Here is an 18,098-nt window from a genome sequence, read left to right on the forward strand (position 1 = left end):
GGTAAAAGCCAGCCTGTTTTTAGAATATCAGTTTTATAAAATGACTGCAAATGTGAATTCTTTTGAGGAAAAATTGTGCATGTTCATGAAGCAATTTGTAAACCTGGAGATAATCAGTTGTTTTTTTTATTTTAACATATGAATTAAGTGTTGTTGTTTTTGGGGTGAGTTGGGGTTTCTTTGTTTGCTTTACTTTTGCTATTGTAAATGGCATGTTGAGCATTAATTAATAAAGTTCAATTCATAATTTAAAAAAAAAATCTTTCTTCAGACGCTGTACAAGCTCATTTTTGTTCAGTGGGGGCTTAGACTGGGGGGGGGGGGGCATAGGAACACAGAAACAACAAAGTACTTCTTCTCAGCACGAGATTTTAGAGCCATTACCGGCTTGCATGGTTTTCATTTGCGGCTCATTTTCGATCCGCAGGCCAATGCGCGGAGCGCGGTGCCGCTAATGAAGGCGGCGGCGGCGGCCGTTTGATGAGCCAATGTCACCTGCAAATGAAACGCCAGTACATCATGGCCATGGGGGCGGTTGTTTTACGAGGTGACTGGTGAAAAGGAAGTCGGAATTTTACGACTAATCCAAAAAATGTGGATTTTAATGAAGAGGGCCGGGTTGGAGTGCAGGGGTTGATTTTAAGAGCTGCTACAGCTTCACAATAATGAATGACACGGTGTCGTGATTGTCATCTCCAGACTAAATACGACGGGCACCAAAGCGCCCATGGGTAGAATGTTCTAGAACAGACATATGACTACGCTAGAATTCATATTCAGAGTACTTATCGGGCCTTCTAAGTGGCACTGCAGTGGTCGTGATGCGCCCTCAGGACGAATGGACCTCGAAATGGCGTTTTGGTTTTTTTTTGTTTTTTTTTTTGTATGTAGCTCACGTCCATCGGCTTAAAATCAGGTATAGTGTTGTCTGTCCTAAAGCCCCCACTATCCCCTCAGTCACCGCTAAACAGTTGTCAACCAGTTGTCATGGTTACCAGCACCCAGGCATGCGCTGGACGGCCACCTCTATTGAAGGGCACTCTTGCGTCTGGAGGTCGGCAAGCTGGGAGCGGCCCCTTCTTTGCAGCGCTCGAATTCCAGAAGCCTTTCGCTGAATGACCCTGGTGGGTTCATGAACTTTCCCGGCGCGCCCAACAGGCTCTCAAGGGCGCGGCCTTTGACTTTCCACGGTGGTGACTTTTTACTCGGGCTCATGCCGGGCTCAATGGGACTTTCCTCGCTTGACTGCGTGACATGCCGGTCAAAGACTGGACATGCGTGACGGCCGGTGTAAGAGCAGACCGCAGCACCTGCCGCCAGTAGAGAGGGAGAGAGAGGGAGTTAGGGAGAAGCGAAAAAAAAAAGTTCAAGGGAAAATAAATAAATAAATAAATAAAAGTTGTAATGAAAACCTGCCGATTGTGTTTTAGGAAACCTGGTCGCAAAAAATAAAACACAAAAATTAAACAAATAAATAAACGCAAGACACAGGTCAATTATAAAAGAGAAACCCTGCACGTGATCTCTTAACAAAGGCAAGTTAAAAACTCCGCTGGTCACTCGTAGTGCGTGAAGCAAAAACAGCCAAACACTCACAGCTACAGAAAGAAAGAAAGAAAGAAAGAAAGAAAGAAAGAAAAGAAAGAAAGAAAGAAAAAGAAAGAAAGAGCACAAAAATACAAATTGTACCTAAAGATTAATCCATCCATCCATCCATTGTCCTACCCGCTGAATCCGAACACAGGGTCACGGGGGTCTGCTGGAGCCAATCCCAGCCAACACAGGGCACAAGGCAGGAAACAATCCTGGGCAGGGTGCCAACCCACCACAGGACACACACAAACACACCCACACACCAAGCACACACTAGGGCCAATTTAGAATCACCAATCCACCTAACCTGCATGTCTTTGGACCGTGGGAGGAAACCGGAGCACCCGGAGGAAACCCACGCAGACACGGGAGAACATGCAAACTCCACGCAGGGAGGACCCGGGAAGCGAACCCGGGTCTCCAGATCTCCCAACTGCGAGGCAGCAGCGCTACCCACTGCGCCACCGTGCCGCCCCCCTAAAGATTAATGACTCATTCAAATCTGATCTTCTTCTCCTCCTCCCTCCTATTGCAACTTCCTTAATATTAACGAGATAACCTGCTGCTGCGGCATTCTTCACTCTTCCTCCTCCTCTTCCTCCTTCCAACCCGTTTATTCAAAAGGACAAACTTGTTAATTCCAAAACAGGGGCATCCAGATGTTATTAGTACAATATTTATTAGCGTACTACTACTACAGATAGCAACAACAACATTATTATTATTATTATCCATCCATTTTCCAACCGCTGTATCCGAACACAGGGTCACGGGGGTCTGCTGGAGCCAATCCCAGCCAACACAGGGCACAAGGCAGGAACCAATCCCGGGCAGGGTGCCAGCCCACCGCAGTATTATTATTATTAATATTATTATTATGCATTCAAATAACTATTTTTCTAAACATTTCTATATTATAAAACATTTGTTAGGATAACACTACCACCACTACTATCACCACTCCTACTACTCACCATGTTAATAATAATATTTTTTCCAGAACAGGTGTATCGCATGACATGTTTGTGAGTAAACTACTAGCACCAGTTCTACCACTGCTGCTACTTCTGATGATATTCGTTCATTCACACATTTTCCAAACTTCTTAATCCCGCAATGCCAACAGGTTACTGTTACTACTATCGTTACTACTACTACTACTGAAAACACAATGACAACAATATATTTTTTAGTGTTAGTGTTAATATCCATAGTAGTAGTGATATTACATACTAAATTAATCAATTATTCTCTAAACATTTTTAATCTAAAAGACGTTTGTGAGGATAATGATATCACCAACCACCACTACTACTACTATACTACTACTAATAATAATAATACACTGTGACCCTCATCTGGAAAAGCAGGTAAAGAGATGAGTAGAGGTGAGAGTAAATAGATATACTATTACTAATAATAAATTACTTTTCCAAACCTTTATATTCTATGACAACTTTGTCAGTATATTTCTACCACCAGTACTACCACTGCTACTACTACTACTAATAATAATAGTATTCATGCATTCATTCTTTTTCATACTTGTCAATCCTAGAACAGGGCCCTTGACATACTGTTACTACTTGTATTACTACTATTACTACTAATAACAACATAATCAATATTATTATTATTATTGTTGTTGTTGTGTTAGTAATAGTAGTAGCAATAATGTTATACACTTCATTAATTCAATTTCTGAACATTTTTATTCTAAAGGAAGCTTGTGAGGATAATGCTATCACCACCACTGTCATTACTTTTCCTTTACACTATTATTAATAATAGTAATAATTCATTCATTTCCCAAATGTATTCTTTCCAACAGAGGGCCATTGGGATATTGTTATTACTATTATTACTACTACTACTGACATCCATCCATCCATTTTCCAACCCGCTGAAGCTGAACACAGGGTCACGGGGGTCTGCTGGAGCCAATCCCAGCCAACACAGGGCACAAGGCAGGAACCAATCCTGGGCAGGGTGCCAACCCACCGCAGCTACTACTGACAACAACAGTAAAATTAAAAATCAGGAGTGGTCTCCTTCCCTAGAGTTTCTCGTATACTCAGATATGGGGATGGAAATTTGAGGAATAAACCACAAGACAATGATTATATTTTTTATATTAGGTACATTAAAGAACCATCAATAACAAATCAAATTAAATTAATAATATACTGAACAATTATTATAAAAGTAAAGTTGAATAAGGGCAACCCGATGGCGCAGTGGGTAGCGCTGCTGCCTCACTGTAAGGAGACCTGTGGTTCACTTCCCGGGTCCTCCCTGCGTGGAGTTTGCATGTTCTCCCCGTGTCTGTGTGGGTTTCCTCCCACAGTCCAAAGACATGTAGGTTAGGTGCATTGGCGATCCTACATTGTCCTTAGAGTGTGTGCTTGGTGTGTGTATGTGTGTGCCCTGTGGTGGGCTGGTGCCCTGCCCGGGGTTTGTTTCCTGCCTTGTGCCCTGTGTTGGCTGGGATTGGCTGCAGCAGACCCCCGTGACCTTGTAGTTAGCATATAGCAGGTTGGATAATGGATGAGTGGACGAATGGAAGTTGAATAAATCCGACTCTGTAGCTGCATGAATAAAAGGTAAAGTACCACTTCTGGTTAACAGAAATAGCCCAAAAGTTGACAGAAATGTAAGTTTTGTACCTAATACTTGTATGCAAAATTTGGTTGACCAAAGTGAAAGTGTACTCGCATTTACATACATAGACACACATACATAATTCCAAAAATGGTATTTTTGGACTCAGGGAGGTGTAAAACATCGATATTCATCAAAATCGAATTTTTGGACAGTTACAATACTTTTCCTGTATTTCATATACGAGAAAGTAAAAAACAGCAGCAACAGAACAACATCAACAACTACTATTCTTATTCTTAATTTACATTCAAATAATCAGTGTCTGTGTGGGTTTCCTGCGGGTACTCCAGTTTCCTCCCACAGTCCAAAGACATGCAGGTTAGGTGCATTGGTGGTCCTATATTGTCCCTGGTGTGTGTGAGTGTGTGTGTGTGTGGGTGTGTGTGTGCCCTGCGGTGGGCTGGCACACTGCCCGGGGTTTGTTTCCTGCCTTGTGCCCTGTGTTGGCTGGGATTGGTTCCAGCAGACCCCCGTGACCCTGTAGTTAGGATATAGCAGGTTGGATGATGACTGACTGACTGACTGACTGACTGACTGATGACTAATAATTGTCTGAACATATTTATTCTAAAACAGGTTTATGGAGATAATGCTAACATTGAATTGTACATTGTACATCCGGCGCCGCCGACAGTGGCAGCCTTTTCAGCGGCTCCGTGTATGACTGTATGTGCATGTGTACTTTTCTACTTTTATTTTTCTATTTTTGTTTATTAATCACTCCTATCACTTTATTTTATGTGGATCTGTTCACTGGACACACTTACTTTTGTGAATTTCCCATTGGGATTAATAAAGTATCTATCTATCTATCTATCTATCTATCTATCTATCTATCTATCTATCTATCTATCTAACACCACTGCTATCATTACTTCTACTACTACTTATCATGGTATATTATTATTAATTATTATTATTATTATTGTTATTATTATTACCTATACCATTATTTCAAATCTTCAGAAATGCGATAATTCAATATGTGGGTGAAGACATTGAATGGATAGTTAATAACAATCACATGACAGGAAACAGAAATGCTTTCATGGAGCTGATCATTTAGTTCTTCATAGATAGATAGATAGATAGATAGATAGATAGATAGATAGATACTTTATTAATCCCAATGGGAAATTCACATTCTTCAGCAGCAGCATACTGATACAATAAATAATATTAAATTAAAGATTGATAATAATGCAGGTGAAAAACAGACAATAACTATGTATAATGTTAAATATTAACGTTTACCCCCCCCCCCCCCGGATGGAATTAAAGAGTCGCATAGTCTGGGGGAGGAACGATCTCCTCAGTCTGTCAGTGGAGCAGGACATTGACAGCAGTCTGTCGCTGAAGCTGCTCCTCTGTCTGGAGATGATACTATTTAGTGGATGCAGTGGATTCTCCATGATTGACAGGAGTCTGCTCAGCGCCCGTCGCTCTGCCACAGATGTTAAACTGTCCAGCTCCATGCCAACAATAGAGCCTGCCTTCCTCACCAGTTTGTCAAGATGTGAGGCGTCTTTCCTCTTAATGCTGCCGCCCCAGCACACCACTGTGTAGAAGAGGGCGCTCGCCACAACTGTCTGATAGAACATCTGCAGCATCTTATTGCAGATGTTGAAGGACGCCAGCCTTCTAAGGTAGTATAACCGGCCTTGTCCTTTCTTGCACAGCGCATCAGTGTTGGCAGTCCAGTCTAATTTATCATCCAGCTGCACTCCCAGATATTTATAGGTCTGCAAACCAAAGAGAGTTCCTGGTGAACAGAAGGGGGCGCTCATACAAGCCAGGCAGAGGGGCTGCACACAAGACCACCCTTTAAAACTTTTTCAAAGACACACAGAGAGAGCTTTACTTCTCTGGGCTTCAGTTCAGCTGTGACCAGATGGCGAGTACCACATTTAATGCCACTTGAGAAAGGTGTTAGTCCACCAGTTACGTACCACCAGAATGACATGCACGTGTGTGCCATGTATAGAATTCCAGTGGCCTGGAAGTCTGCAGGATGGAGACGCCGCTGTTGTTAATCTACCAGTCACAGCTTGTCAGTGGAAGCCTCGATTGTGTTTCAGAGGCCTATCCAGCGTGTCTCATAAAGGTTTTATTAACATGTGGAGAACATGGTAGTTAAGCTGGTGTCTTCATCACATCGTGTCAAGGCGGAGTGTGCCCGCTGCTTTGTGCCAGAGGGAGAAAGAACATAAGAATGTGCAGAAAGGGGCATCATAAGTCTCACTTTCTCAGGACACACGATATCATTGTTGAACTCCAGTAACACTTTGTGGTTGGAACTGAGCAGTAATGTTGTGGTGAGTGATGGTCACCTCGAAAATCAGCTATACACTGATGAAATAATCAGGCCAAAATTTCACAAAGAGTTGATGCTATTGAACTTTTCAAAAAAGCTGTCGAGACTTTGCCCGCACTAACGTCTCTTACTCCTGACCTACAAGTCCTGGAATGAGGAGAACATCCAGTCCTTGTGGGAATTCAGTAAGAAGCAGACAGAAAGGAAGGGTGGGGCCAGAGGCGGCACTGTAGGTGACATCACCGGTCTTCTGATTGGTTGCATGTGGAAGAAGAAAATGTTGCAGCATTGAAATCCTTCCCCTGTATGACCTTCAAATGGGACCCCACAAGTGAAACCCTAAACAAATCCTAAACTGGAAATGATATTAAATAATAGATCAATAATTAACAAAGTAATTACATGGATATGTGGTGGGCTGGAGCCCTGCCCGGGGTTTGTTTCCTGCCTTGCATCCAGTGTTTGCTGGGATTGGCTCCAGCAGACCCCCGTGACCCTGTAGTTAGGATATAGTGGGTTGGATAATGGATGAATAGATAGATAGATAGATAGATAGATAGATAGATAGATAGATAGATAGAATCTAATCTATTTTAGTTAGCCATTTTTGTTTGGGTGCCGTTTATGGAAAGAAATGAAGCAATTCAGAAGAACAAAGAAGAAGTTTAAGAGAACAAATCTTAAAAACAAGTCCATTAAAATGAATGTTAAAGGAGTTAGCTAGCAGCAAAAACTGATCGCCAATTAAAAAAAGGGTTAGAATGAAAACCTGCAGCCACTGCGGCCCCCCAGGACTGGAGACGGAGACCCCTGCCTTAATTGTTTCTTTTTCCTTACTTATCAGCCAAACAATAATGAGATACAAAATGAACCAAAACGTGACCAACTAACCCGTGTCTGTCCATCATACAATATCTGAAAATAAAGAAAGGTGAAAGGTCTCAGGAATGCTGATCTGCTCAGGTCCACAAAACATTTGAATGGTGGTCTTAGAAAAGAGAAAATCGACAACTACAGTAATGTCTACTATTACACAATGAGAGCAGCAACAACCATGGAATTAAAGAATGGGTTTAATTAACAACGAGAATCGGCGCCTAATGAAGCAATTGGTTGGAGTTTGAGGCCCTGACTTAGTTGGTCTTCTGTTGTTTTCACTCACTTCACATTTCATTTCTGTTTGGGTGCCGTTTAAGGAAAGAAATGATGCAATTCAGAGGACTGATGAAGAGATTCAGGGGAACAAACCTTAAAAACAAGTCAATTAAAATGAATTCAAAAGAAGTTAATTAGCAGCAAAAAAAGGTCACTAATTAAGAAAAGAGGTTAGAATGAAAACCTGCAGCCACTGCAGCCCTCCAGGACCAGAGTTGGGGACCAGCATGTTAGTTAAACATGACCTCCCTCATTTGAGCCCATGTTGACTGTTCCTAATAACTCCTGTTCTTGCCAGGTGTTGCTCAATCTTATCCTTAATAATTCCTTCCATTAATTTCCCTGTGATGGGTGGCATGGTGGCGCAGTGGGTAGTGCTGCTGCCTCACAGTTAGGAGACCCGGGTTCGCTTCCCAGGTCCTCCCTGTGTGGAGTTTGCATGTTTCCTCCCACAGTCCAAAGATATGCCAGTTTGGTGTATTAGTGATCCTAAATTGTCCCTAGTGTGTGGCTGGGTGTCTGCCCTGTGGTGGGCTGACGCCCTGCCCAGGATTTGTTCCTGCCTTGCACCCTGTGCTGGCTGGGATTGGCTCCAGCAGACCCCCGTGACCCTCTGTTAGGATATAGCGGGTTGGACGATGACTGACTGACTTACTGGCCTATACCTGTCTGGTTCAGCCCAGTCACCCTTTTTATATAATGGGATTATATTTGCCATTTTCCAGTCCTTTGGAATTCCCCCTGCGTGCATGACTTCCTACAAATATGCGTCAAGGGTTTATATTTGTTCTCGCTAACAGGGCCGGCTTAACGCATGGGCACGCTGGGCAGTTACCCGGGGGCACTGCTAATCCAGTGCACTGCTTTGCCTATAATGCTGTTAAGAAGGCCCTGCTCACTAACCTCCTTATGAATTTCATGGTAAATCTTATCTGCTCCTGGTGATTTGTTTGATTTCAGCCTATTTAATCAAAGCAGCTCTTCTCTCTCTACCATTTCTAAATCCTTCAGTAGCCCCTTAGTAGTAAAACCAGAAACTCCTCGCACTCACCTAATTATCGCTGGCGTCACTTCTTGTCGTCTGAGCCTTTCAACGTTGTAATTACTAAGGAAAAATGGCGAAGCCCCCTAATTAAATAATATAATGTCTGTTGGAAAATGTTAACATTTTTTAGTGTCTCTCATGCACAAGCACTGCAGAAATCTGTTGAGTGCCCAAATTGGGAACTGGCCCACCCACTTCAAATGAGGGGTCCACCATCCAACTAAAAAACTATCATCTCAAGAAAAATGCCAACACAGTAATCATCCATCAGGACTGACCACCCTCAGCCCCCTCAAAAACAAAAACATAGTGGTGAGGGCTTAATGGGGCGGGGGGGGGGCAATAATGAGCTTGACCCCAACCCTCAATCTGCCACTGCCTGTAAATGATAACAGGGGTTCAGGACTGCAGTGGAAAACAAGGCTGTTGGAAGGAGATGAGAGCAGACAGCCTCGGAGTCTGCACCACACATCAGGACCCTGGGGTCCTTATAGGAAAGGTACCACAATATGGAAAATAATGCCAATTGAATGTGGAGTCCTGCGTTGGGTTGGCACCCTGCCCGGGATTGGTTCCTGCCTTGTGCCCTGTGTTGGCTGGGATTGGCTCCAGCAGACCCCCGTGACCCTGTGTTCAGATTCAGCGGGTTGGAAAATGGATGGAGTGTGGAGTCAGGATGTGAGTCAGGACTGGCAGAAGGAGCAAGAACTGAGAGAAAGAGTCAATAGCTAGGCAACAATTTAGATAATATGGAATTAGGGAAAGTGGGTGACCATGCCAGTGGGTAGACAGGGGCTTACTGGTTTAGTTAGGCTAGAGTCCATCCATCCATCCATTTTCCAACCCCGCTGAATCCGAACACAGGGTCACAGGGGGTCTGCTGGAGCCAATCCCAGCCAACACAGGGCACAAGGCAGGAACCCAATCTTGGGCAGGGTGCCAACCCACCGCAGACACACACAAACACACCCACACACCAAGCACACACTAGGGCCAAATTTAGAATCGCCAATCCATCTAACCTGCATGTCTTTGGACCGTGGGGAGGAAACCGGAGCGCCCGGAGGAAACCCACGCAGACATGGGCGAGAACATGCAAACTCCACGCAGGGAGGACCCGGAAGCGAACCCAGGTCCCCAGGTCTCCTAACTGTGAGGCAGCAGTGCTACCCACTGCGCCAACCCGTGCCACCTGGCCTAGAGTGTGTAACAAAATTATAATAAGAGACATTTTGAAGTGTAGGGGATCAACCGGGACCCTGGTTGATACAAAATGGAACTAAATAAAAAACAAAATGTCCAAAAAAACCCAGAGCAGCTATTAAATAAATGTAATGAATTATTATTATATTATTATTATTGTGGACATCAGGAATCCGTCAGTCGAACTTGCTGCTCCCTGAGCTCCGTTCTGGTTTGGAAATGAACGCCGGGGCTTCTGACGTCCTTTGCTCTTTAAATAACCCGTGGGCGGAAGAGGCGGGTGCTTCTGGGGACAAAGCCACAAGTGACATCATGGAACGGATCCTCTGGTTTGAGGATGAAAAAAAAAAAAAATGCAATAGACTCTAGCTGTGGACCACCGGAGCTCCACTCCATGAGGAGGTGGTCTCTTTCTAAAATGCGTCAGTGATAACAATATGGTTACCCTATGGTTAAGGTTAGGGTTGGGGGAGGAGCTATCTGACTGAAGTCAAGCAAACCAAGTGACGAGAACCTGCAATCCGATTGGCTGGGCAGGCGGAGCTACTGAATCGCGGAGCAGCGGAGGTTTGCAGCTGGACCCATCTCGACAAAAGAGAGGATATTAGTGATTGCACATGCCCAGGTGCTGCTGGCATCCTGCTTACCTTAGTTGTGCCATGCTGACGCTCCCGACAACCCGCGCAGGCCACAAGAGACACCACGAGATTATACTTTCCCTTATTTATTTATACCATCGCAATTCTTAGTGGTGTTCTGTTACTTATACGTTATTTGTTCATGTTTTGTTGTTCCGAAATGGCTTAAGATCGTCCCCTATTTTCCATAATTTACATAAAATTTCAGAATATGCTGAGTGAACTTCAACAGGTCAGCACTCCAGGTTGACATCGGAATGGGTGACACGACCCCGAACTAGTCACCTGCGATTCACCCCGGCCAGCGCGGACTTTTGTGGCTCCTGATTTCGTTTCCAATGTGATTCTTGTGGATTGACGTGTCTGATCGAGTGTGTGTGTGTGTGTGTGTGTGGCCATGCCCTGTGATGGACAGTTAAATGAACAGAAGAATCCTGCCTTTAAATCCGCTTACTTAAACTGCACTGATAAAGGACAGCCGGTACAACGCTGACAGGTGTTTCATTGTTTTGCTTGCGCTTGCATTTCTCTACCGTATCCCCCCAGAGTGTTCCTGTGTTAATAATATACCTTCAGCGAGAGACCATTGGCATTCAAAATATACACCGCCTTCTCTCTGCTCGATCGTCACGTGCAGCAGACTTGGAGCGAATACACTGAAGCCCCCCCCCCCACTCCTCCACCCACACCATCGACCACGTTACTACAAACAGAAGATCCGCGCGCGCGGGGAAAGGGGGCGGGTGAGGTATGGAACCGGGTATTGAGCGCTCCGTTCGGGAATGAACGGCAGGCAGGATGGCAGGCAACTCAGGAGCCTCCTCTCTGCAAGCCCACTCCCCCCGCTCCCCTTAGCATCACCAGTCTCCGGCTAAGCTGCTTGCATAAAAAGGCCGCCTCGCTTCCACATTGCACTGATGCATCTCTCTTTCAGCTCGCAGTGACAGCGCTCGGAGATGAGATTCGCTCCCGCGTCCTGAATCAGCACTTTCTGCGCGGAGCGAAACGGCCCCCACCCGCCGCGCCGAGCCGACCCCTTCAGCTGGCGGACTCCTGGGAGTTGTTCGTTTGCGGGGCTCTCAAGACTTGGGAGCTTTGGGCTTCTATTTGTTTATTTATTTAGTTTCGTGCTGCATCTGCAAAAATAACAATAAAATCCATCTTGTTCTGGTGGAAGCCATAAAAACCTTTTTAACTCAAGTGCGGTAACAGTTTTTTGCAATACTTTGCATTGCTTCATTAAGATTCTTTTCCACCTGCTCTTGGATTAACATCTATCTGTTATACAGTGCCTTCCATGTGTATCTGTCACGTTAGGATATGGTGCCTTTAATATCTGTCATTCGAGCTGTAATATAATGCCTTTCGTGTCCACCTGTCTAAATACTGTTTCATATCAGTCCGCCCGTGCCCTAGTATATAGCGCCTTTCCCGTTTGCCGTGCATATAGCATTTGTCACAACTGTCTATGACACACAGCCTTCCTATCTACCTATCGATAATACATTGTCTTTTATGCATATCTTCTAGTCTATCAATTTATTGTATAGCTCATTCCATAACTATGTATTATATAGTGTCTTTCACATCATCTATCTATCTATCTATCTATCTATCTATCTATCTATCATATAGTGCCTTTCATCTATCTATCTACCTATCTTGTATATGGTACCTTTCGTATCTACCTGTCAAGATATAATTTAGTGCATTCCATGTCTTTGTATCTACAATGTATAATCTTTATATCTATACATTTATCTAGTATACTGTATAGCCTCTTTCACAGCTATCTATAATACATTGCCTTTTGTGTGTAGGTGTATCTTGTATATGATGCCTTTTACATCAAAGAATAATAATTAATTTTTTGCATTTATATAGCGCTTTTCTCACTACTCAAAGTGCTCAGCAATTGCAGGTTAAGGGCCTTGCTCAAGGGGCCCAACGGAGTAGAGTCCCTTTTTGGCATTTACGGGAATCAGTCTTTCAATCTATAACACAGTGTGTTTCCTGTGTATTTATCTAGGATATTTCAAATCTATCAATCTATTAACAGTATATAGATGCCTCTCATGTCTGTCTATCTTTGGTGTACAACCTTTCATATCTATTGACTCATCTATTTAGTGTATAGCATCTTTCACATCTGTCTATGATACACAGCCTTTCACATCTCCGTGTCTATAATACAGCGCCTTTCATATATCTATCTATTATATAGTGCCTTTCACTTCTATCTATCTATCTATTATACTGCATCTCATATTTATATATCTATCTTATAGTGCCTTTCATTTCTCTCTATCTATTATATAGTGCCTTTCATATCTATCTATCTATCTATTATATAGTGCCTTTCATATCTATTTCTCTATCTATCTATAGATAGTGCCTTGAGCATGAGCAATGCACTATATAAATAAAATGTATTATATATAATATCTATATATATATATAAATATATCTGCAGTGGGCTGGTTTGTTTCCTGCCTTGCACCCTGTGTTGGCTGGGATTGGCTCCAGCAGACCCCCCATGACCCTGCAGTTAATAATAACAATTCTTTTCATTTATATAGCGCTTTTCTCACTACTCAAAGCACTCTTCACACAGGGAGGACCCGGGAGGATATAGTCGGTTGGATAATGGATGGATGGATATATATATATATTTGGTATGTGGTGTCTTTTTGCATGAAGTTTGGAGGTCAGAGCATAGGGTCAGCCATTCTTTAGCACCACTGGAGCATTTTTTTCGGTTAAGGGCCTTGCTCAAGAGAGCAGCTATACGTTGCCTTTAATATATTTTGATCTATAATATAGTGCCTTTACTGTCTATATATGTGGTATATTTCATATCTGTCCATTTATCTAGTATATATCATCTTTCAAATCTGTCCAGTATGTAGCATCTTTCCAATCTATTTATACTATATAGATGGAACGGGAGCACCTCGGTCTGTCTATTAGGCTAACTGCAGACTCGAACTTGTCTGTGGCCAGAGAAGGTTCTGCTTCTGTGTTCATGCAATTTCTGCCGTATGCCCATTACTGGCTCTGGCACTGGCACGATTGATTCTGACTTTCAAAAACCCTGAAATGTAGAAAGAGGCTCGGAAAATGAATGAATAAAATATTCAAGACACACCTGCAATACCAAAGACGACCAGCGACTAATAGCCCACCCAAACTGCATTCTCCAAATCCCAGCTCTTCTTATGACACATTCAAACGTGCATCGGAAAAAGAGGGCGGAGCTCTGGTGCTTCGCCACCACCTCATTTGTGCGCAAGGCTGCTGTGATTTTTTTTTAATTAAAAAGGCACAAATAATAATAATTAAAATTATCAAGGAACAACAAAAGAAACCCCCTGCAGACACACATCCACAGGAGCGTAGCTCACTCTATTATGCCTGACCTGAGGGAGGTTTTCTTTAAGTGGAAATGTCAGCCTTTGACAGCGTCACATGAGGTTCTCTTGGTGACAAATGGCCAAGGTGGGTAGAGTCATCACGCAGATTGTCACCCGCGCCTTAATGGGAGTTAGGAACCTCCGGTGCGACTGCCTACCGACTGCTGTCGAATACAGACCGTGCAAGTGTGCAGCTCAGGCGAGGCGACGCACCTCCTCTTGGCGAGCGGAGGCTTCAGTCCCGGCCGATTTTAAGAGGCCTGGCGGAGGGGCGAGCGGGATGTGCGGGGCGGCGACAGACGGAGAGCTGGAAGACGGCATGCGGCTCCACGAAGTATAGGGTAAAATAGGGAAGGACCCCGGCATCAGGTATCGGTCTTCACGGCGGGGCGTCTCACTAGGCGGTAACCCTCCTTTGGCCTCAATCAATCAGTAGTTTGAAATAACCACCGAGAAAGAAAGATATTAAAGTGGAAAAAGAATACAAATGAAAGGCACTATATAACAGATAGACAGAAGAGAGGCTATAAAGGCAATATATATTAAATTAATAAAACGCACTATATAATAAATCGATAGATGTGAGAGGCACTAATATGATAGATAGATAGATAGATAGATAGATAGAGATATGAAAGGCACTATATGATAGATAGATAGATAGATAGATAGATAGATAGATAGATAGATAGATAGATAGATAGATAGATAGATAGGCATTATGTAACATTATATATATATATGAATATGAAAAGCACCATATGCTAGATATATAAAAGACGCTATAATATAGATAAACGATATGAAGGTGCCATATGGTAGATAGATGTGAAAGGCACTATTTACATACTATATAGATACATCTTTCGTTCTTAAGCTTCTGTAAAGTATAAAAATTAAAAATAGATATATGACAGGCACTATATAAGCAAAATATATATTTTATAAAAGGCACTATTAACAATACAGATATGTAAAAGGTACAGCATGATAGATAGATAGATAGATAGATAGATAGATAGATAGATAGATAGATAGATAGATAGATAGATAGCATATAGAAACATTTAGATAGATGTGAAAGGCATTATGTAACTAATATCTATATGAATGGTATCATATTATATACAGATTTATAAAAGACATAATAGTGTATGACAGCTGGATCGAATGAAGGTGCTATGTGATAGCTAGATGTGAAAGGCACTTTATAAATTATATCTACATTAGAGTAGACACACATTATTAATCCCTTGCGGAAGTTCATAGATATACTAAGTATCTATCTATCTATCTATCTATCTATCTATTATACTGCATCTCATCTATATATCTATCTAATAGTGCCTTTCATTTCTATCTATCTATCTATCTATCTATCTATCTATCTAAGGGCACTATATAATATTATATTTATATCGTTAAACTTTATAACATGATGGTCCTTGGCATCTGTGAAGTAAAGCGTATCTAAGAGAACAAATCCCAGAGAATTAACTTCACACAGTCTGTGACCCGGTCTTTGATTGGCATCCACATTTCCAGAACTGTAACGTAGCAGAACACACGCTGAACTTCCTCACTGTGTGGCCCTCGGGATACTCTGAGCTCCCAGTATAAAACAAACATATCTGTAAACAATGTTAACGTATCCTGGTCGATCGTGTAAGTTGCTTCTAATCAAAATGATAGGCAAAAATATAATTCTAATTATATGGAATAAACAAAGGTAGTGAGGCGCCAGGCTAAGTCCTAAAGCACTACGCTGAGGACGAGTGCAGTGTAAGGCCGGACACAAACAAGCACGCGCACACACACACATACGCACGCGCACACACGCGCCCCAACACGCTCCCGTCAATTTGCCCATAACTTTTTCAGTGGCGAACTCAGTTATTCGTTAAATGACAAACGCCCTCGGACGGCACGGTGAAGCTCCACACGTGGTCACGCAGTTCAGTCTCATTTGAATTACATTTTCAAAACAATACAAAGCTATCATTTCAGAATTAAAACTCAAGACTTATTTTCAAAGCCCAGCCATGACTGACGTTTTCTGTGCCAGGTGGTGCTTGCCGGAGAGTTACCGTTGATTGCCACAGTAGTTCGTCATTTAGAGGCTGGTGAACCTGCTGCTGCCCCCTGCCGGCTCCAGCCAATATTGCCCCCTTTCCCCCAAATGCTTTAAAATGCCCTAGACGCCCTTTTTAATTGCCCTGTTTGTTCACAATTCATAGTCAATGACTCCGTTATTTCTGCGGAGACTGGATGCCCAGAATTCAGGAAAATGGAGGTAGAAGAAGATTCGAATAAACCAAAGAAAATAAAACGTCAGCATGAAGAACACAGTTATGACTCGCGCTTGTGTGGCCAGTTGCCCAGAACCCATAGGTTTCTTACGCAGACAGTATTACTTTTCTCAAGATTTAATCCTCCATTATACATCCAAGAAGCTATCTGAATCACAGGAGGCGATGAAGGCAGTCTCAGCATAGCCTCCCATGCCCTGACCCAGCAGAACTGCCGGACGTAAATGACGTCTTACGGTGTTAAACATCATGCCGTACATTTTCTAATCCCGCTTATCCAGAGCTGGATCCAACCCTAGCAGGCATTTGGCACAAGGCAGGAACAACACCTGGACAGGGTGCCAACCTACCTCTCCCAGGGCAAACACAAGCACACATTGGGGTCAATTTTGCATCACCAGTCCGACTAACCTGCATGTCTTTGGTCTGTGGAAAGAAACGAGAGAACCAAAACCCAGCTGGACACATGAAGAACATGCAAACTCCAACCAGAGAGCATGTGGGATTTGAAGCCCAGTCTCCTTGCTTTTAGTCTGCAGCACTACCACTGCACCACCATGCCACTCTTTAAAAATTGTAAAGATGGAAACACTGTTTGGAGTTTTCTGTGGATTTTCTTCCCACTTCTCCAAAGCCATGTAAATGACTTTAATTAGCAACTCTAAAGTGGCCCAATGTGAATACAGCCTCTTTGATGGACTGGCATGCTGCTGGTTTATGCCCAATGGACCCTCTGCAGCCCCCAATACACTGAACTGGATTAAACAGTTTGGGACTTTTAGGCCCTTTGAGGAGACATTCCTAATAAAATCTACCCGTGACATGTCACTATGGGCCTTTGCTCTGCACCCTGACCCCTCACTTCATTCAATTTTTGCATGTAACTCCGCCCACACCACTGAGTTTCCAAGCAACACGCACAGTTTATACAACCTGAGCCAATGATCAGGAACATCCAAGCAATTACCTAATCAGCCAATCATGTGTCAGCAGCACAATGCATGAAATTATACAGATACAGGTCAGGAGCTTCAGTTCATGTGCACATCAAAAATGGGACATTAGTGATTTCGATTGGTGGTGCCAGAGGGGCTGGTAACAGCTGACCTTCTAGGACTTTCACCCACAACAGTCTCTAGAGTTGACTCAGCATGGTGTGAAATACAAAAAACATCCCCTGAGCGGCGGCTCCGCAGATGGAAACACCTTGTTGATGAGAAAGTTCACAGGAGAATGGCCAGGCTGACAGCAGGGCTATGGTATCTCAGATGACCACTCTGTACAACTGTAGTGAGTAGAAATGCATCTCACATGGCAGAGCACGTCAAGCCTTCAGGCGGATGGGCTTCAAAAGCAGAAGACCACCGGTGGGATCCACTGCTGTCAGCCAAGAGCAGGAGCAGAGGCTCCAAGTGGGCACAGGCTCACCAAAACTGGACCTTTGTGGACTAGAAAAGCATAGCCTGGTCTGAGGCTAACCCTAACCCTAATTAAGGTCTTATGCTGAATGTTGCAACACAGTGGCGCAGTGGGTAGCACTGCTGCCTCGTAGTACGGAGTCCTGTGGTTCGCTTCCCGGGTCCTCTCTGTGTGGAGTTTGCATGTTCTCCCCGTTCTGTGTGGGTTTCCTCCCACAGTCTAAAGGCATGCAGGTTAGGTGCATTGGCGATCCGAAATTGTCCTTAGTGTGTGCCCTGCGGTGGGCTGGCGCCCTGCCTGGGGTTCGTTTCCTGCCTTGTGCCCTGTGTTGGCTGGGATTGGCTC

Source organism: Erpetoichthys calabaricus, chromosome 3 (assembly GCF_900747795.2).
Source record: "Erpetoichthys calabaricus chromosome 3, fErpCal1.3, whole genome shotgun sequence".
In the NCBI taxonomy this organism is placed as follows: domain Eukaryota; kingdom Metazoa; phylum Chordata; class Cladistia; order Polypteriformes; family Polypteridae; genus Erpetoichthys; species Erpetoichthys calabaricus.